Source organism: Neomonachus schauinslandi, chromosome 8 (assembly GCF_002201575.2).
Source record: "Neomonachus schauinslandi chromosome 8, ASM220157v2, whole genome shotgun sequence".
Lineage (NCBI taxonomy): Eukaryota > Metazoa > Chordata > Mammalia > Carnivora > Phocidae > Neomonachus > Neomonachus schauinslandi.
In genome coordinates, this window is record NC_058410.1 from 119,519,853 (window position 1) to 119,541,576 (window position 21,724).

The window sequence follows — 21,724 nt, forward strand, 5'->3', positions numbered from 1 at the left end:
TTAAGTATGTCCTTGTAAGTTTTTGTTGAAAGATGGACAGGAGGGACGCCTGGGTGGCTCAGTTGGTTAGGCGACTGCCTTCGGCTCAGGTCATGATCCTGGAGTCCCGGGATCGAGTCCCGCATCGGGCTCCCTGCTCAGCAGGGAGTCTGCTTCTCCCTCTGACCCTCCCCCCTCTCATGCTCTATCTCATTCTCTCTCTCAAATAAACAAATAAAAAGAAAAAATCTAAAAAAAAAAAAAAGAAAGATGGACAGGATGTCCATCAGCAACTGGTACTGGTTCCCACAGAAATGTCTGCTCCCGGACTTCTGCTCTGGTTAAGTTGTGAATCTCTGTTCCTGCCTATATCTCTCCAATTTGGGGAGCAACAGTTTGCTGTAACTCAATTCTGAGATGGAAATATATATATAACTTGTAACTATTTTGGCAGGAATCTTTCTAAACTTGTCTAAATTTGTGTTATAATAGCATATGGAACATAATTTAACTTAAGGAATCATTCACAGCCATTATCAGGATCATTAAAGACTGTTTTGTACATGTTCCTGGGTTATTATTTCAAGCTGCAGTGTTTTATGAGCTTGCTTTTTATAGTCATCTCAATTGATGTCAGACTCTTACTGATTATTAAAAGCAGGGTGCCAGTCTCTGATGAATCTATTTCCTCTCCTTCTAATTTGTTGCTTCTAATCTGCTGCACTGCTCCTGGATGACAATCACTCTCTCCAATTCTACTCCTGTCCTAGTTTTTGTTCACTTCAGTTCTTAAGCATTCCTCCATAAAAGAAGTCAGAATGGTGTCCAGGAGCTCCATGTGTCCTAGCTGCCCTCCACATCTCCACTAGGTCAGGAACAACCCAGAATTTCTTGTGATCCTCCAGGCAGGATTTCTTAACTGTGGCACTAGTCATGGTTTGCACAGGGTCATTCTTTGTAATGATGGAAGTCCTGTACAGAGCAGGATGCTTAACAGCATATCTGGGCTCTTTGCACTACCTAACAGCACCACAACCCCAATTGCAATGATTAAAATATAGCTCCAGACAATGCCAAATGTCCCCAGGGAAGGGGAGAGGGCCACCCCCAGTTGAGGACCACCGCTCCAGGGATTAGACTGGAGGCCAGAGATCTGGGTGCTCAGGATAAGACCCCTCTTCCAAAGCCTCTGCATCACCTTGGAAGAGCAAGAGTGAGGCCTGGATCTCAGCATACCCCTGACAAGATTCCCACTCCTCCTGCCCCTCAAACTCCCAGGATCACCACCATGATCTTCTTTAACATTATGTCTTATTTACACTTACCTGAGCCACAGGAAGAAACCCTGACTACTGATCACCCCACATCCCCAGGCTCTAATCCCTACTTATTCTGACTCTCCCTTTCTGGATCCCTATCTATTAAAATACTAAGAAACCAACTCAGAGGGAAGATTTAACTGTGACAGGTTTTCACTTTGATATCTGTGGTAGCCCTCTAGGCTCCAGACAAGTGCTGATGTCAAATAATGACCAAAAAGTATATATACAAAAGCTCATGAGTGGTTATCTGCTACCTCCTTGATCCAAAAATAGGAAACAGAACTATCGTTTTTTGGTTTTTGTTTTTTTAGTAATCTCTACACCCAACGTGGGGCTCCTAACTCAAGACCCCAAGATCAAAAGTCACATGTTCTTTCAAATGAGTCAGCCAGACACCCCGAACTGTCATTTGTTTCTAATCAAATTTTATATTGCTATGCTAGGTTCAAAGACTAACAGAACTATCAAACTCCAAACTAGAAATTATGCAAAAATGCCAAATTGGTCATAATTCACATGCAATCAGCCAAATTTGAGTCATTATACCTAGATCAATAACTCTAAGATCAAAATGAGTTTTTTATTGCCACAATAATTACAGAACAGGTGATTCTAACTAAACGACAAAGACTTATCATGATTACTTCCTTTCTTCATATAATTTGGTAAAAAATATATATATATACAAGGAATTTGTTTAGCCTTAAAAGTGATTTATTTATTTATTCTTTCAGTTAGCTAGCCTATGGGCCATTTTCCTCTTAAGAGTTCACACACTCTGTAAAAAAATTATCTTGTACAAAATGTGGACTGTGAACACTTCTCAAAGCTTAACAGTGAAAATGAATTTGGACTGTGGTAAACAGAAGAAAGAGTATCTCCAAAACACAATAGTAACTTCAAAAATAACTGGGAAGAGAAGGGGGTTAGCTATCAAATGCTTTCTCTAATACTCTTTTCTAGGTCAGATTTATGCCTCTTCTCATCGGTGATAAGGATCACTGCCCTACTGATCTCTGCTCTCCTCTGCTACTAAATCCTGAAGCTGTGATACAAAGTCCTAGTCCATGTATTAATCATGTTTTTTTTTTTTATTTTCTGTATTTTATAATGCTTTGGCATTTTGGGGTGTTGCAGACGAGGAAAGGAACTGCCCCTCTGAGAGTTAACTAATTCCTAGAGATAGCCAACAACCTGCCAGGAGCATACCCCTGCTACACAAGCCAACCAATCCAGAGTCCACACCCACCCTTCATCAGGCTCCTGCAGTCCAGGACAACACCCCCCTGTCCTAAACACCCCAAGGCCAGACACCAGACAACTAAGGACCACTGCATAAAGCAGAGCCTGCCAAAATCAATCCAATCCTAAACTTGCTCAGCTTGCCTATTGTGCTTGCCTGTTCCTTCCAGAGAAAACCATAATAAAGGCTCTGGCCCATTCTTACACCTTCTGCCTTCTGACCAACCCTAGTACATTCCCCAACCCTGGCTTGCCCTACCCTGCCCAGCATGGTATGTCCCCTCCTCTTAGGGACTGTGAATAACAAACTGTCTTTTTTTCCTTTCTTTTAATGTAGGCTCCATGCCCAGTGTGGAGCCCACTGCGGGGCTCAAACTCGTGACCCCCGAGGATCAAGACCTGAACTAAGTCAAGAGTAGGATGCTTAACCAACTGAGCTACTCAGGCGTCCCTGTCTTTTCAAGAGCTACCTTTTCTCCTCATGTTGGCCTCACCATACCTGAATAACAATAAAATCTACATTTTCAATCTTTTCTGGGCTACTATGAGTAAATGCCAATCCTCCCTTTCACCCAAGAGTCTCAGGCTAGCAGGAAGGAGGAAAGGAAGCAAAGAATATTTAGAAATTCCTTAACTCTAAGTGCTAAAGGGAATCTGGCCATAGTAATGCTTTTATGTCATTTATCCAAGACAGATTAGTGACAGGAGAATGCAACATTACTGACCTCTGACTCTTGCAGAGTACATGAAGAAATGCTTTATTCGTTCTAACAGAGATGGGTGCCATTATCACCCACTGCTTCCAAACTGACTCTGTGGAGAGGACAGGTGCTCCTGGTGACCCTGAGGATGAAGGGTTCTGCAATTTCCCACATTACACTCTACGGGGATCTTGACTACTTAATTAGAGGGTTGAAGTTTTCACGTGTAATGGACGGTTAGCATTTAAGGTGTACATTTAGGAACAAATATGGCTCTTGCCTTTAAGGTATTTTACAATATAAGAGACAACACAAATAACATCAGTAAAGGATGTAGCTAGCCATTAATTAACAGATAACACAACATGTCTTAGATAAGAAGCAAACATCAATTAATAATAGTAACAACAGTTATATCTATTGAATGCTTACTATGTTCTTTCCATGTAATAGCTTTTATTTTTTTATTTTTTATTTTTTTTATTATTATTTTACCATGTAATAGCTTTTAATCTTCACAACTCCCCTGTGAGGGGTATACTTTGTCCAACACCCCGCAACTAATAACTGAAAGAGCAGGATTCACACCTAGGCAATTGGCTCTAGTGACTGTGTCTGCATCATACACACACACACACACACACACACACACACACACACACACAGATATCCTTCATATATGAAAATGGCACCAGGGCGCCTGGGTGGTGCAGTCCAATAAACGTCTGACTCTTGCTATCAGCTCAGGTCTTAATCTCAGGGTCGTGAGTTCAAGCTCCCAGCATGGAGCCTACTAAAAAAAAAAAAGAAAAAGGCACCAAAAAGAATACTTTTCACAAGTGCTAACAAGCTGACCTCTCAGCCCAGCTCTGCAGTGTGGATATGCACTAAGAGATGCTGACTGGCATTAAGGACACCAAAATTTTCATCAATACAAAGCAAATTGACTTATACAGGGTAAACAACACTGGTGTCATTAGACAACTATTTAACCAGACAAACCAATTTGTTCATCTGGGAAAGATACAAAATCAGTAGAAAAGCCACCTAACTAGGAGTCAAAAGACATATATTCATTTATTCAGGTCCCTTTAAACTCTTAGTTTTATCACCTATAAAATGGGGATAATAGCTAGCTTCACAGGTACACTGAGAGGATTAAATGAAACCAAGTATGTCAAAAATCTCTGCAAACATTAAAGCCCAATATAAAAATGACACAGTATTGCTCCTCTGCATAGGTAAAAAAACAACTTTAATTGAATTTGGAGGCTGGGTAAGTCATTAAATTTGTTGCCATGTTGAAGATTGGATGTGAAACTTTACAGGAGGATGACCTTAATCTATTTTAAGACTGAAGATGTTATTAACAGAGAAAAGAGAAAATTATAGAGTCTTGCCACATAATTTGGGTAAGAAAGCCCCAAGAAGCAGGAAGGAGAGGGCTGAATACAATACGGCAACTGTAAACAAAGATTAAGTCTCAAGAACCAGGGTGTATCAACTCCACAGCAAATGGGTAAACTATTTCTTTAAAGCCACAGCACTGTACCTCACAATCTGATGAAAAAATTCCAAATACTGTTTATGATACATACTCAGGAGAGCCCAATACCAGGCTTAATATTCTAAACAATTACTATATTTTCTTGCCTCTTTAACATATTAATTCCAATCCCCATAGATACAGTCCAAAGCATAATTTTCTTGCTTACATTACTTCAAATATGTATAGAGTTAAAGAATTTTGGTTATTTAGAGAGTTGAATATAATTTTGATTAAGCCAATAAACCTAGGATAACATAAGAGTAAATGCATATTACAGCTTTGGGCAAAGGAAGACTAAGTTTGGAGTTGATGGAAGAATCCCAACAGTGAACACACCACATAGAAATGTACACCTTCTATAGGTTAATAAATGAGACAACCAAATTTAAAAGCCAAACAGTAAATTAGAGAAAATACTCGAAATAAAACATGAATAGCTTTATTATAAACACATCTCACAAAATCAGTAAGAAAACATTAAGACTCAAAAAAATAGAGAAAGGCATAAGAAAGAAAATTCACAATGGAGGAAATGCAACCAATAAATATATGGGAAAAAAATTCAACCTCACAGAAATGCAAATTACAAGAGATTCCACTGTTGGACTATTAATGAAAAGTATTTAAGACAGTCATGACTGTCCACCGAATCTGGGTAGTGCTCCTATGCACTGCTGGCAGCAATACAAACCATTCCAACGTAAATACAAACATTCCAATATAAACCACTGGAAAACAATTTGGTAAAATGTGTCAAAGTCTTACAAATGCTTCTTTTGACTTGGAACATATTCTCTCTCTCTCCCCCTTTTTTTTTTTTTTTTAGATTTTATTTATTTATTTGACAGAGAGAGACACAGCAAAAGAGGGAACACAAGCAGGGGGAGTGGGGGAGGGAGAAGCAGGCTTGCTGCTGAGCAGAGAGCCCGATGAGGGGATCGATCCCAGGACCCTGGGATCATGACCTGAGCTGAAGGCAGACGCTTAACAACTGAGCCACCCAGGCACCCCATATTCTTTTTCTGCCCAACATATTAATTCAACAACTCTATACTTTATGCTATGATCACCACAGGTGTAGCTACCATCTTTTGCCATACAATGCTATTACAATACCATTGAATATATTCCCTACACTGTACCATTCATGCTGTGACTTACTCATTCTACAATTAGAATTCTGTACTTTTCACTTCCCTTCACCAGGTTTACCCACCCCTCCCTTCCCCCTCCCCTCTGGCACCCATCAGTTTGTTCTCTGTATTTATGCGTCTGTTTCTGCTTTTTGTTCATTTGTTTTGTTTTTTAGATTCCATACATAAGTGAAATCATATTCTATTTTTTTCTCTGTCTTATTTCACTTAGCATAATACCTCTAGGCCCATCCATGTTGTCACAAATGGCAAGATCTCATCCTTCTTATGGCTGAATAATATTCCATTGACTAAATATACTACTTCTTTATCCATTCATCCAACGGTGAACATTTAGGTTGCTCGCATATCTTAGCTATTGTAAATAATCGTGCAATAAACATAGCAGTGCAAATATCCTCACAAATTAGTGTTTTCATTTTCTTTGGGTAAATACTCAGCAGTGGAATTCCTGGATCATATGGATTTCTACTTTTTTCTTTTTGTATTTCTATTTTTTTTTTAATTTTTTGAAGAACCTCCATACTGTTTTCCACAATTGCTATACCAACTTACAATCCTACAAACAGTGCACAACAGTTTCTTTTTCTCCACATCCTCACCAACGCTTATTTCTTATCTTTTTTTATTTTAGTCATTCTCACAGGTAAAAGGTGCTATCTCTGTGGTTTTGATTTGCATTTACCTGACAATTAGTGATGCTGAACATCTTTTCGTGAGTCTGTTGGCCATATGTAGGTCTTCTTTGGAAAAATATCTGTTCAGGTCCTCTGCCCATTTTTTAATCGCATTAATTGGGTTTTTGGTGTTGAGTTATAGAAGTTATTTACATATTTTGGATATTAACACCTTATTATTTGCAAATATCTTCTCCCACGAAGTTGCCGTTTCATTTTGTTCAAGGTTTCCTTTACTGTGCACAAGCTTTATATTTGATGTAGTACCAGTAGTTCATTGTCACCTTTGTTTCCCTTGCCTGAGGAGACACATCTAGAAAAATGTTCCTAAGGCCAATGTCAAAGAGATTAATGCCTATGTTTTATTCTAGGAGTTTTATGGCTTTAGGTCTCACATTTAGGTCTTTAATCCATTTTGAGTTTATCCTTGTATATGGTGTAAGAAAGCATTCTTTCTTTTGCATGTAGCTGTCCAGTTTTCCCAGCACCATTTGTTGAAGAGACTCTCTTCCCCATTGCATATTCTTGCCTCCTTGGTCATAGATTAATTGACCATATAAATATGGGCTTATTTCTGGGCTCTTCATTCTGTTCCATTAATTTATGTGTTTATTTTTGTGCCAACACCGTACTGTTTTGATTATTATAGTTTTATAGTATGTCTTGAAAACTGGGGATGTGATACCTCCAGCTTTCTTCTTTCTCAAGATTGCTTTGACTATTTGGGATCTTTTGTAGTTCCATATAAATTTTATTATTACTTTTTCAGTTCTGTGAAAAATGTTGTTGGTATTTTGATAGGCTTGCATTGAATCTGTAGATTGCTTTAGGTAGTACGGACATTTTTACATTAAGTCTTCCAATCTGTGAGCATGCTATGTCTTTAAATATGTCTGTGCGGTCTTCCAATTTCTTTCATCAATGTTTTCTAGTGTCAAGAGTATAGTCTCTCACTTCCTTTGTTAAGTTTATTCCTAGGTATTTTATTCTTTTTGGTACAATTGTAAATGGAATTGTTTTCTTAATTTTTTTTTGGCTACTTTCTTATTAGTGTATAGAAACAACAGATTTCTGTATATTAATTTTGTATCCTGTAACTTTACTGAATTCATTTATTAATTCTAACAGTTTTTTGGTGGCGTCTTCAGGGATTTTTTTTATAGTATCATGCCATCTGCGAATAGTGATGGATGAACTTCTTCCTTACCAATCTGAATGCCTTTTATTTCTTTTTCTTGTCTGACTGCTGTAGCTAAGACTTCCAGTACTGTGTTGAATAAAAGTGGTGAGGTGGACATCCTTGTCTCATTCCTGATCTTAGGGGAAAAGCTCTCAATTTTTCACCATTGAGTATAATGTGAGCTATGGGACTGTCATATAAGGGCTTTATTATATTGAAGTATATTCCCTCTAATCCCACTTTGTTGAGAGTTTTTATCATGAACAGATGTTGGATTTTGTCAAATGCTTTTTCTGCATCCATTTAGATAAATATTTGTTTTTTTATCCTTCATTTTGTTAATGTGGGGTAACACATTGATTGATTTGGGAATACTGAGCTATCCTTACATCCTGGAATAAATCCCACTTGATCATGGTTAATGATCCTTTTAATGTACTGTTGAATGTGGTTTGCTAATATTTTGTTGAAACTTAAAACATATTCTTGAAATGTGACCAATGAATAAAGTAATCCAAACCATGGGGATTATTAGGCATGAAGACTCCCATAATTGCAATGATTTATTACCACAAAGGGAAAAAATATAGAAACATCCCAAACAACTAGAAAATGATGTAACTAAAATGTGACGGTCCATCCAAGGAAATATTATGCAGCAAGTGAAATATGAAAAGCATGCCAGAGCAAGAGAATACTTATAACAAATCAGTTTTTAAAAAGAGACATACACATGTATGTATGTAAATATATAAATCTGTATGTATTTAGGGAACCTTTAGCATTTTAGAATACTTACTTCTAGGAACTTTTTCTGTACATTTTAAAATCATTTTGTGTACATATGTGTATATAATATATTATGAACCTTCCTTGGGACGGTCTCCTGACCAGATGTTTGGAAAATTTCAACCTGCTTATCAGGTGACCTTTCCTGGACAGGAGCTTATTGTGACGAAAGGGAAAATCGACCCAGGGGACATCACTCTAGCACAGAGAGCTTCTATTAGAAAGGCAACTGTGATCCAAAACCTGGAGGTCTATGGTCTGGACCCATATTTGGTGGCTGCCATCCTCCAGCACAACGCCAGACTAACACTACCATCACTCCTTCCCCGAAGGCCAAGGACAAGCTACAGGTCAAAATTTAGGGAAACTAGGTCGACTATCTCAGCTGGCTGTTGCTCAGAAAGTTATCAGCTTCATTGAAAATACATCCAAGGCTGAGAAAAGGCCCCCCAATCTGGCAAGAAGTGACAGGCTCTTGTTTCATGTAATGTATCCAGTGGAAATCCACACTCTCAGCTGGATATTTATATGAACATTTTCAGCTTTTGCAAATAAAAATATGTAATTATTTTTAAATGTATGTTACACACTTATAAATATGTATTATTATATAATTTTTATATAAATTATGATTTTAAAATATATAGAAAAAGTTTCTGGAAGTATTCTAAAATGCTAACTGGTTTTATTAATAGTGGTAGTGTCATCAGAGATTAAACAGTTTGTCCAAAGTCACAGCTGGTAAGTAGTAGAGTTGAGATTCAAAACCAGCCTTAGCTCTATGCTAATCTAACTCTCCATGTGATTTTTTTTAACCTATTATTATGAAAATTTTAAACATACATAAAAGAAGAGATTAGCATAATGAACCTCCATGTTCCCAACACATTTTTATGTTGTTTTTGAGCCAGTATTTTAAAGCAAACCCTAAACATATCATATCATCCTAAATATTTTAGTTTGTATCTCTACGATGGACTTTCTACCCCACCTGAATTCATTTTTTCTATGTTGTCTCAAAAATTGTTACAGTTGAGAGGCGCCTGGGTGGCTCAGAAAATTAGCCTTCCAACTCTTAATTTCAGCTCAGTTCGTGATCTCAGGGTCATGGGATCAAGCCTTGTGTCCACCCATAGTGTGGACTGCTTAAGACTCTCTCTTCCTCTGCCCCCCACTTAAAAAAATTATTAGAGTTGATGTGTTAGAATCTTGATCTAACCAATGCTATTAGAAAAAAAAAGAAAGACAAAGCCTACCTTTGTACAAGTATATATGCTTGTATGAATATGGAGAAAGTCTGAGATGAATAGACACCAGAGGTCAGCATTTTTGGGAGAATGAGACTGGAGAGGGTAGATGGGTCAGGGAAATCACATGTTTTCTACATTTTTATATTGCTTTCCCTGTGGCAGTGAGCATGTATACAAGTTTTTTAGAAATGCAGTAAGCCTTAGACACAGAAAGGCCAATTCCAGAGCATGGTATGGAGTGGCCCTTACGGATGGGGATACAAGGCAGTACACCGCTTCCTTAGGAATACTGACCACATAACGTTTCCTCTTCGCAATCCTGGACCTGTTCATTTCTCTTATACATTGATTTTCTTAGGAAAGGGATAACAAATAATATTCCCTACATTAAAAGAAAAAAAAAAGGAAAAAAGAATTACTGTACCAAGGTCCCTGATAAAGAACTGTCCTCAATGGGGTTGGCTAGGACTGCCTCATGTTCTTTTCTTTACTCCTAATACCTAGCCTAGGGCCAGAACAAAAGAGACACTCAGTAAAACAGTGGCTGGGCTGAACAGACCTGGGAACACATGGGCTCACTGGCAACTCTCTTCTTTTGGCTCTTCAAGTACAGCAGCAAACCTTGGGCCATGTGGAATTCCAGCTATGAGAAACCACTGAGATGTGGTCTTTGAGATGGATGTCAGCTTGATCTGTCCCACTGCAAGATAAACACCATGCCTTCATTCTGTACCATGTCCCATATACTATTTTTTAAAATCAGTAAATCTATTTTTTAGGCTAAGATCAAATATAAACCAATAAATCTGTGCCATAGTAATCACCAAAAACTACTACAGAAATTGCGTCTCCTAACTACATCCTAAAAGTTTACTCAATCAACCTGTGACAACTCCTCTTAATACTCTATACGAAAGTGCTAACTACAAAGACAAGTTATTTGTTCATGCCACAGAAAAAAATCAGAGTAATCCAAATTAACCACAAAGATCTCAGCAGAACAACTCGTCTTCTATGGGTCCCCTCTGGGTGACACTAGGTCAAGTTCAAACATGGCCTCTAAATGTAAGGCCCCAAAGGCAAAAAGCTTGATATTCTATTACCTCTTCCATAAAGAATTACCTGAAAATCAGAAATTCTAATACGTAGGGCAAAATCTTTAATATGTGTCCTTTTCCGAAAAATATTTTTAACGTCTAAATCAAAATTAGTTGGACCTCTCATAATTCTTTGCTTTAGAAAAAAACTTATTTTTTTTTAAAGATGTTATTTATTTATTTGACAGAGACACAGCGAGAGAGGGAACATAAGCAGGGGGAGTGGGAGAGGGAGAAGCAGGTTTCCTGCAGAGCAGGGAGCCTGATGTGAGACTCGATCCCAGGACCCTGGGATCATGACCTGAGCCGAAGGCAGATGCTTAACAAACTGAGCTACCCAGGCGCCCCGAAAAAATACTTATTTTTCAACCATCTTTTATTTCTATAAAATAAAGGCCAAAACTGACTTAAGTTTGATTTTTCAATTGTCAAAATCCACACATAAGAAAGAAGGGCAGAACTGAAAATATATAAAAAGATTCCACTTTTCGATTCTAAATAATGAAAAATCCAAATGAAGAGTAATTTTTGTCTTAGATTTAAAGATGAACTTGGGGGAGCCTGGGTGGCTCAGTCGATTAAGCGTCTGCCTTCGGCTCAGGTCATGATCCCGGGGTCCTGGGGTCAAAGCCGGCATCGAGCCCCCTGCTCGCGGGGAGACTGCTTCTCCCTCTCCCTGCCACTCCCTTTGCTTGTGCTCTGTCAAATAAATAAATAAAATCTTCAAAAAAAAAAAAAAAAAGGATGAACTTGTATTCAACAAAGACCCATTTAAAAATGCTATTTTAAAAATGCTGCCAAAGTATTGTAGCTCGAAAGACACTGTTTCTCTGCCCTTGAAAGAGAATCAACTGGTGTTGAGGCCAATTGCCACTTCAGTTACATAGAACAGAACCCTGCTCCTTTTCCTGTTCAGGGTTCATTCCTGGAGGATTTAGCCCGATAAAAGCAAAGACAGGAATAGAGGGATTTGGCTCAATCAGGATTTATCCTTTTAGAGTTCTAGATCAAATTTCAAAAGCCAGTTAGCAATGACATTGGTCAGTTCAAGACAGGTTGGGAATAGGTCCCTGCATGACTGACTGCTACAAAGAATGGCTGGGTGACTGACAGATAATACACACACATGGCATTTCTATCAAATATAAGCCTAGAGCATTTCACAGCTTCTATTGAATATTTCTGAGTTTCTGAAACATAAGCTCAATTCTTTTTATAATGTTTACTTGACTATACCCATCACTTACCAATGTTTTCTTTCTGTATATATAGAATTTTCTCTTGTCAGGTGAAAGACATAGGGTAATGACTGACACTATGCACATATTTTGCCATAATCAACATAAAAAGTTACATAATATGATTGTATTTATATAAAAATTCAGAATAAGTAAACCCATAAAGACAAAGTAGATAAGTGGTAGCTAGAGGAGGGGTAATGGAAAGGGATTGATAGTGGGCTCAAGATTTCCTTTTGGAGGAAAATGTTCCAGGATTAGATAGAAGTGATGGTTGCACAACTTTGTAAATACAGTAATTTTGCTTCAGAATTCTTGGGAGAATTAGATTACCATTTTTACTGCAAACATAGAATAGAACCCCCCAAAAATGGACACAAGAGGAAATACAGGATGATAGCATTAAAAAGAAAAAAAAAAAGCATTTGACACTACCTAATTTCCTAAAGTCTTCTGATTTAAGACCAAAGGAGACTAAAGAAGACCTTGGCCTTGGCCAGGACTGAAAGGGTGCCAGGGAGCAGGGAAGACTTTACCCTCCCAGTGATGGAAACTGAGTTCATTTACTGAAATTCAGGGTTAAAAATAACAAGGAAAGTTGTTGAACAATAAGCTACATATATTAACCCCTCTGGAAAACATCAGTGGCCTAGACTTTCCAGTCCTGGACAATACATCAATAATACCAGCTCCATTCCAGCAGGACTGTGGGGAAGATGGGGAAATAAAGAAGCTAAACAATGCAAAATCGCAAGTGATATTAACAGTCTAGTGTTTACTTAAATGACAAAATACTTGACCATCTCAACAATAACGTTCAGAAGTAAGAGAGGAATAAAATCAAGACACTACTAATTTATTTATAATGAAAGAATTAGAAAAAAAATTGTCCTAAATTTATACTATTGCATAAAAAGTTTCACTTGTCTCAACCTGTCAAATCTTTATTATGAAATAAACCAGTATCACTGCTGACAAATATAATAACTACAGTAAACAGGCATGCCAAAATCAATGTAGATTTTCAAAAAGGGTCAAGGTATCAACCGTCAGCTTAAATTGGTTAATTTTATTAAAATGGTTAAACATGACAGGCTGTCACAAAACTCCCAGATTCTTTTACATGAGCACAGTTGGACTAATTCGACCCAAATTTTGTATAATAGCTTTCCCAATTTCTAAAAGTACATCAACTTTGTCACTTATCTTAAAATTTCTGCTTTACTTCTCTAGCTCGACCTCAAAAGAAACTTCTACAAGGCCATATATCTTGACATAGTGAAAGCAATATAATCACAGCACTCAGCAGTGCTATTAACATTTCTGAGCCACAAGGGATTAAATAGGCAGATGCTATGGAAAGTGCCTGTTGGGAGAGGACAGGCGCAGAGTTGAGACTGCACCACAGCTGGGAGGGATTGAAGCTGCTAGCTATGGAATCAAGCTTAGGAGAAACTCTGGGCACAATTCCGGCATCCGAAATAAATTAAAGTAAACAGTCTTGCTCTCTCTCATCCACCCTGTTAGCAGCCTCTCGACTGAGTGGAGACCACACACTCAGACCACACAGCGCCAGCTGAACTCCTCGCACGCAACATCTACAAGCTGTCACTCTGCAGCACAGAGGGGAAAAGGAGGGGGGAAGGTTGAAGGGGGTGAGAAAAGAGAGAAGGAAAGAGGGGGAGGGGAGAGTGGCGAATCTCCTCTACATACAGCTGGACTGCTTGATATGTGGTTTGGAGAAAGGGAAAAACCTCCCTGAGAAAACAAGCTGGCCGTGGCCTTGTGTATCCCTGACCTGTACTCCCCCATATCAATTTAGTAGCTGATGAAGGATTAACAAAGCACGCATTTAACATCAATTAACCTCCTATCCATCACAGGTCAAAAGAGAAAATTACCATTATAAAAGCATTTCATTAAAATAAAGAGGAAAGGCCACATTTTCTTATAATTTATAATATATACTTAAATAAGTGCATTTTCTTTTAGATTTATATTATATTAGTTTTAACCCGTCTGCCTCTTTTCCTTTAATGAAGCACACAAAATGAATTTACAGTGTTTCTGCAACAGAGGTCAGAAAAATTTAATTTTATAATTTTCCCATATTTCATTGTGATGCAATCTTTAATTTCCCAAAATACTTATTGGTAGAATAAAAGATGGAAAATTATTTTTTACAAAGCTTCAGACTAAAAATACATTAAGAAATAACTAGTAGCAGTGATATTAGGAAAAAAGAAACAGAAAAATGGAAACACAAAAGTAGCTTTAGAATGATTAACCAAATTTTTTTTTACTACTTATTAAAGAAGAATTTTGCTGATTTTAATAGCTAACAAGAAATGTGAAGAAACCGGGCACCTAGGTGGCTCAGTTGGTTAAGCGACTGCTTTCGGCTCAGGTCATGATCCTGGAGTCCCGGGATCGAGTCCCACATCGGGCTCCCTGCTCAGCAGGGACTCTGCTTCTCCCTCTGACCCTCCCCCCTCTCATGCTCTCTATCTCATTCTCTCTCTCAAATAAATAAATAAAAAATCTTTAAAAAAAAAAAAAAAAGAAATGTGAAGAAACCAAGTAATCTTACCCTGTCAGGTCAGCTAAAGGGATAAGACCAGGAGTTGGAATAACATAAATTCTGATTCACTGAAGACTTGGAGAACCTTCACCAAATAGGCCAAGGAAAGCCTGATGTTAAAGCACTATTTTCTTAGATCAGTCCAAAAAAAGTGAAAATTTTCCGCAAACAAATAATAGCAACAATTAAAAAAAAAAAACCTCCCAAACTCCACCCCTCCCCATGCTACTCAAGTTAGCATCACCAGAGAACAAATCAGAAATACAGAATCTCAAGACCCCAACCCAACCCCACCTACATTTGAGCCAATTCTCTGCACATTAACATTTGAGAAGCACTAGATAGACTTATCCTGTCCAGAGCCATCATGGATCCAAAGGATCCCAGAAAAATCTCATTGCAGAGATGCCTAGAGAGTTTCAACAATAAAATTACACTCAACTAGACTCTCAGGCCACCCAGCAACAGAAGCAAATGTAGAATTCACCACATCCTCCTTGAGTCATCTTCAACCTATCCTAGAATAGACTTGCCTCTTGGGGCTGGGCTGAGCTAACCCCAGAGGGATCTCCTAGAGATATTGGAAAAGGATTTTAAAGAATGGTAATTTATTTCCTTCAGTTTTCTGTAAACTCAGACTCTACTTTTCCTGTGCAGGGTCAAGGTCAAGTTATCTCAGCACAGCCACACATTTTACCATCTAAGGGCACAGGGTGGGACAAGTCTCAGAGACAGGGTCATGAACTCTTCCATCTAGCTTTCTAAATTAATCATCTCTCTCCTGCATCTCAAAACCATGGTCAAAAAAATATAATCATGCACGAATCTGAAAGGATGTATAGAGTATAAATTGTGCTAAGAATCACTGGTCTCAGAAGGGACATCTGCAGAAAGGAAGGACTGAACGAACAGATAAAGCATCCCTATTTTCCCAGCTCTTGCTTTAGAATTCTTTCCTTCATCACTCCTACAAACAAAATATAATTTAAATACACTATGTTTTTAAGTGAAAACATAAGTTTTTATGCTTTAATTCATTTGGGAATAAAGAATAATTTAAAAAATACAACAGATAAATGGCACTATATATACATGTATACACACACACACACATATATATGAAAAATATCTTCACTCCTGCTATAATGTTTGGGATTAAAGGGAAGGGGATGTACATGAAGTGACTAGGAAAGAATACTGGAAGCTAGATAGTATATAGGGGAAAAGCCTGACGATTTGGCACTCTAGAGCTCCCACATAACTGACCTGTTACATAAATACTTGAGTTCCCAGCTAATCTCCTAAAACGAGCACCGGATTTCATCTTAATTAGAAGAGTTAATTAAAAGTCTACTCCTTTATTTCCCAGAAACTATAAAATCTCCTGCCTTAGCAGGCTAAGACTTCATTGAGGACAATGACCTTCACTACAATTCAAGCTAAAGCTTCACTACTTAGGTCTAAAGGTGGCTGGTTCTCTAACTCATGCCACCAGACATTGATGACATACTGAAAATGAAACAAGCCAGTGCAAATCCACCCCCTCTTCTACCACCCTCCAAAAACACAAACAAAAACAAAAATTTCAAAGAAGAAGCACCACTTAATGGAAGAAGGAACAGTAGTTCATGTAAAAGCACAGCATCATTCATTCATCAATCTATTGCCAACTGTACCCATGTCCCTTATCATTTCCTCTTTATTAGATCTACATTGGGTGAACAAAACTTTAGTTCTTGATATTTTATAAAACATAATTTTTTCAGGAAAAAAAAAAAAGTGTCCTGGTGTTTTTGTTTGTTTTTTCAGAAAGATCATGTGGACAATACTGACGAAGTCATTATCAAATAAAATTGATTTCTATCTTTGTTTAGTCCATCAAGAAGGTTTGGGATATATATAGAGATTGGTCACCCAGCACCTCAAAAGGTGACACTGCTGGATTCCTCGTTAAAGAGATAGATAAATTAGAATTTGGAATAGGTAACCCTCAGATTGTTCTGTCAAAAGGAGTATTTATTAAGGACTTGCTATGTCCCAAGCACTATACAGGGGAAATGATGGGAACAAGATTTTGTGACAAGGTCAGGGATGACCCTGACCTTCAGGAGAGTGATGGGTACTGAAACCAGAAAGCAGTGGGATAAGTGAGAAATTGAGTATAAATAACTATTTAAGAAATCTGCCTGGGAAAGAAAGAGAAATTTTAACAGAGGAATGTGAAATCAAAGGAGGATGCTACTTTTGTACTGTTATTATTTTTCTATTTTGCTTTATTGTTGTCTGTCTCTAGGCATGTTTAAAGGCTGACAAGAATGAGCCTTTGGCAACTGCTCTCAAAGGCAAGAGTGGATGGGGTACAGAGATCTGTCTTAGGGTAAATGCAATCTCTTTCACTGTAACTGGAGAAAGAGGAAAGGTTTTTTGGAAGAAAGAGCATGGGATTCTCCACTGATAGTTCTATTCGTTGTGAATTAGGTGGCAAGATTATCTGCTAAGAGTATAGATTATGTGAAAGGATGAGAGCTTTGAGAATAGGAAATGCTTAAAATAGATTCTGCAGAGGACAGAAGGATGAACTGACACGGAAAACTCTAGAAAATTCTTTGATGGCCAGTTGAGAATGGTGATCATGGATCTACAGGAGTACAAATCTAGATGCTAGATTTTCCCCTGCTGCTTTCAGCAGCTCAGTTCAAGCACTAGAGAAGGTAAAGAGCTGAAATGGTCAAGGGCTGAGAATTTGCCACCAAATGCTACAGAAGGATAATGATACAACTGAGCATTCTGATATGAGAGTGACCAAAGATGAGGTAAAAGAGTAGGTGTAATGGAGGTAATTGAATAAGACACTAAGCAAGGAGTGGGAGATCTGAGCTTTGGATTTCAGAAGTGGACTAGTTTCAGGTGGGGGCACTTCAGTCCTGCTCCCCCACTCCCAAGCACATCTCTGGCAATAGCCATACCTCTCTGCTGTGGCTCCAGCTCTCAGCACACTGTAGTTTGTCCTTTTGTTCCTTTTACTTGTCAGTTTCTCTTTGGGCCTCACTACCCCTTATTTGTTCCCTAACCCTGCCCACACCTCTGCAAGTAGTCTCTTTATTAAAACCTCCTTATTTGAACCATCTGGCATGAATTCTGATTCCCGCTGAGACCCTCATTTATTCAGATACGCATCATGTCAATCACATGGGGCTTTCATTAAAATTAAACTAAAACCAAATACTCCTGGCTTTTAGTCTTGTTTTGTCTTTCGGTAAAATTATAATACACTGAAATTTAAAATCATCTACCCTCCAATATCACATAACTTTATAAGTGGAAAAGGCCTTTAACAATCATCAAATCTTACAGATGAAACTATGAGCCAACCTTGCCAAGAACAGCACAGCCAGCAAGTAGCAAAGGGAGAATTCATTCATCGTTGCACAATGATTATTGAATGCTAACTTTGTGCCAGGCACCACTCTAGGTGCTCACTTGGATCCACCTTATGCAGCTTACATTCTAATTAAATTCCAGGTTTCCCAAATCCCAGTGTCCACTCTTCTTTCCACTACTGACACCAAGACTTATTTTAAGAAGGAAACAGTAAGTAGAAGGAATTATTAAAATCAAAACCAGAAATTAAGACTGGGATGTACCCCAGTCTTAAATATTACCAACAGTATTAAGTTAAAGAATGTTCATGAAGCTTTTGAGCAAGCCTAATACAATTTTCCTGGGGGGAAAAAATGCATGATAAATCAGTTCCAAACTCCTCTGCCTTACCTTCAAGGCACTCTATAATCCAAAACGCACTTACTTACCAGCCTATGGGCCTTTGTTTTTGGTGTACCACCCAGATATTCCTGTGCCTTCCCTATGAAGGGCCACATCCTCCCCATCAAGGTCTGACTTCTGTCTAACCCCAACAAATCCTTCCCTTCTCTGAATTCCTGCTATACTTACACTCAATATTATAGTTTAGTTCTTAGCTATTCTTTAATTGAGAGAGCAAAAATGCCCCTTCCGAATCTTGCCTAATATTTTATTTCTAATGTGTGTGTCAGTCATATGCTAAAATTGGGAGATACAAAAATGACCGAGACTAACCTCTGTCCAGCCAGAACTTAGCCTTTTGACAGATTATGTAAATACCAATAATACATACAGTCCTTAAGACAACACAGTGCTAACTGGTTATAGGATTCACTAAGCTGGAAAATTTCAAACCAGGAAGAGCTCTTACAGATAATCTAGTTTTATATATTCCCTGACTACAAGAAAAAGGAAACTGAAGACCAAAGAGGCTAAGCCCATGCTATGAAGCAGGTGAGTGGTAGCTCACAGACCAGTATGTGATTGCTTTCACTCCTAAGCCACAAAACCTTTTGACTCCCTAATTTTCAAACTGAGAGCCAAAGATGACTATGGGTGTGTCCACAGCTTCAAGAGTCATATTTCTCTACAATTACTTTAAGTTTTTGTGTATCAAGAATAATTATTTTAAAATAACATAAACATACACTGAACCATGTGATAATAACAACACTACTACCATGCAATTTCACCAGGCACTCCAGGAGATCCATGAACATATTCCTCACCAACTGAGAACAATCAAACATTCTAGCATACTGCTCAGCAGAGTGATCAATGTTATTTCCCATACCAGTCAATTTCAAAATCCTCTCTACTCAACATTGGCCCAAAACTCATCTTTTCAATAAACATTTATGCTCCTGCAATGTGGTAGGTACTGTACTAGGATCCTGGCTACATAAAGATGAATAAATTCGATAATGCGTGAAAAAGTAATTAAAAGACTAATTATATAGATAACCAGCATTTCTTATACCATGGCCTAATCCTGCCACTCCCTGACACTAGAAATTATCCCAAGTCCTTTATTAGAAGACTGCCTTTGCAAAACTTTTTGAGTACCAATTTCATTTCCCATAAGATTCATACATAACAGGCTCTCAAATATTAGAGGAATGAATGAAAATTTAACTAAGCAGGTTAATAATCATCTTTTCAAAAGGTGATAGTTCACAATTATATTCAGTCAGAAAATTAAATGTTTGACATGAAAAAAAGAAATTTCTGAAACTTCCAAGAGTTATTCCAATTACACTGGGAGATCCTCTGCTTCTCTGCTTAAATTAAGTTCCTACATAAACAGAAGAGAACATTTGAGTAGTAAGCACACATCATCCTCTTTCTATTATCACCCTTTGAGTCAACATCTTTTAACACACAGATGATACTCAGGAAACTTTTGACTTTCAGTTTCTTTGTTAGTGGAGTCAGTTACACAAAGCCTGGCCAGAATATACTGACTTTTATAAATAAAATATTATTATGTATTAGGAGACTGAGCCACATAACCTTAGTTAGAACTAGCTTTTCAATATAGTGCATCCAAACGATTTAATTAAGGTGTGGCTGATTCTTAAGTATTTTTAAAAGTTCTTGTCAGTTCACTCAGATTCTTTAAAAAAGAAACTTTCTCATACTTATTACTATGATTGACTTTTACCGATTAAGAATAGCTTATGTCCATTTAAAGACAAGCTTTTCAAGAACTGTTTCTTGGAAATTTAGTTAGTGTCTATTTACAAAATCTTGTGATACCAAGTTAAGCATCACCAGGCTTAAATGAGAGATGACACCGTGTTTGGGTAGTGCAGGCTGTAGAGCTTCAGTGCATGGTCTCAGAGGAAAAAAACTGAGTAACTACAGGCTAGTTACATAACCACCCTGGGCTTCCGTTTCCCCATCTGTAAAATGGTAATAATATAGAGCATCTACCTCTTGTGAGGAGTAAACCAGTCAGTAAATGTAAACGCTTAGAAGAGTGAATAAAGGCAGGTAGGCAATGCTAAGTATAACTCCATAATCTGATGCAAACCTAAGCAAAACATGCCTCACATTCGCTCTTCGCGAATAAATTCTTAACACCTGGCACAGTGACAACTACGCAGGGCGCAAGGGGCCGTGCGACGCCAACTACAACCAACCCGTCGAGGGTCAGTGCTCTGGAGGCCCACGCCCGGCGCAGGGATGGGGGACTTTGGGACTCTGGGCCTCTAGCAGGTGCCCAGGGAGGGCGCGGAGGTGGGGACAGGAACCGCGCCGCGCCTTCCTCCTCCAGGAACTGGAGAGCGGTGCAGGAGGTTGACACCGGCGCTGACGGACCACTTCCACCCGCCTCTCCGGGAGCGAGGCCAGCCGCCGGCGCCCGCCGTCCTGCCTGTCCGTGCCTCCCCAGTCTGGCCCTCAGCCAGGACCTCCAGGCTCCAAAACATACCTCAGGCCTGCCTGCCGCCCCCTACGGCCCGCAACGACAAAGCTCCCCGCAACTCTCGCGAAGAGCTCCCGGGCAGCTGCTGCCCCAACCGCCAGCGCCTTCACTTCCGCCCGCTGAGAGCGCCGAGGGCGTCGATCCGCCGGGTAGTCGAGCACCGAGTCCTAGATGGGCCAAGGCGCTCTGGGAGGGGCGGGGCCGGCTTCCTGTAGGGCTGGAACTGGGGCTGGGGCTGGGGCTGCGGGGGGATGGGTGGCTGGTGGGGCTGGCTGGAGGGTTGTGGGGTGGGGCTAAGGTGGAGGTGGGCGAGGGGGATGCGACCCCAAGGGGAGTGCCGCCTGCGGCGTCTGTGCGGTGCCATCGGATCACCTCAAGAAGGACGCAGGATGACACTTGGTCCGTTTCTGGTGGGCTCTGCATCGGGTCAGGTCGATGTAGCTCCTACGTAGGCCCTGGGAGGCCAGGTGACGCACGAAAATCACAGGACCTGGGAAATTGTGGAGGAGAATGCCGGGCTACAATCTGGAGACTGAAGAGTTGATGATTTATTTGGGGAACACCTCCCTCGGCTAGGCGCTGTGCAGGGCATTAGATATACAAAGGTGAATAAAGGCAGTCACTTCCTTTCAGGATCTCGCTGGGCTGAGGATAAAATGTGGCATGGTAAGAGGAA

The 21,724-nt window shown here is 39.1% G+C and overlaps 1 protein-coding gene across 1 annotated transcript in view; it reads right to left on the reverse strand.

The window, feature by feature from the left end:
- Window positions 1-21,138, reverse strand: part of EXOC2 (exocyst complex component 2) — a 274,184-nt gene extending 253,046 nt beyond the window's left edge. Inside the window, exon 1 of the mRNA XM_044917676.1 lies at window positions 21,055-21,138. The gene's annotated coding sequence lies outside the window, so the exon portion shown is untranslated. The remainder of the gene's footprint in view (window positions 1-21,054) is intronic.
- Between the last annotated feature and the right edge of the window lie 586 nt (window positions 21,139-21,724).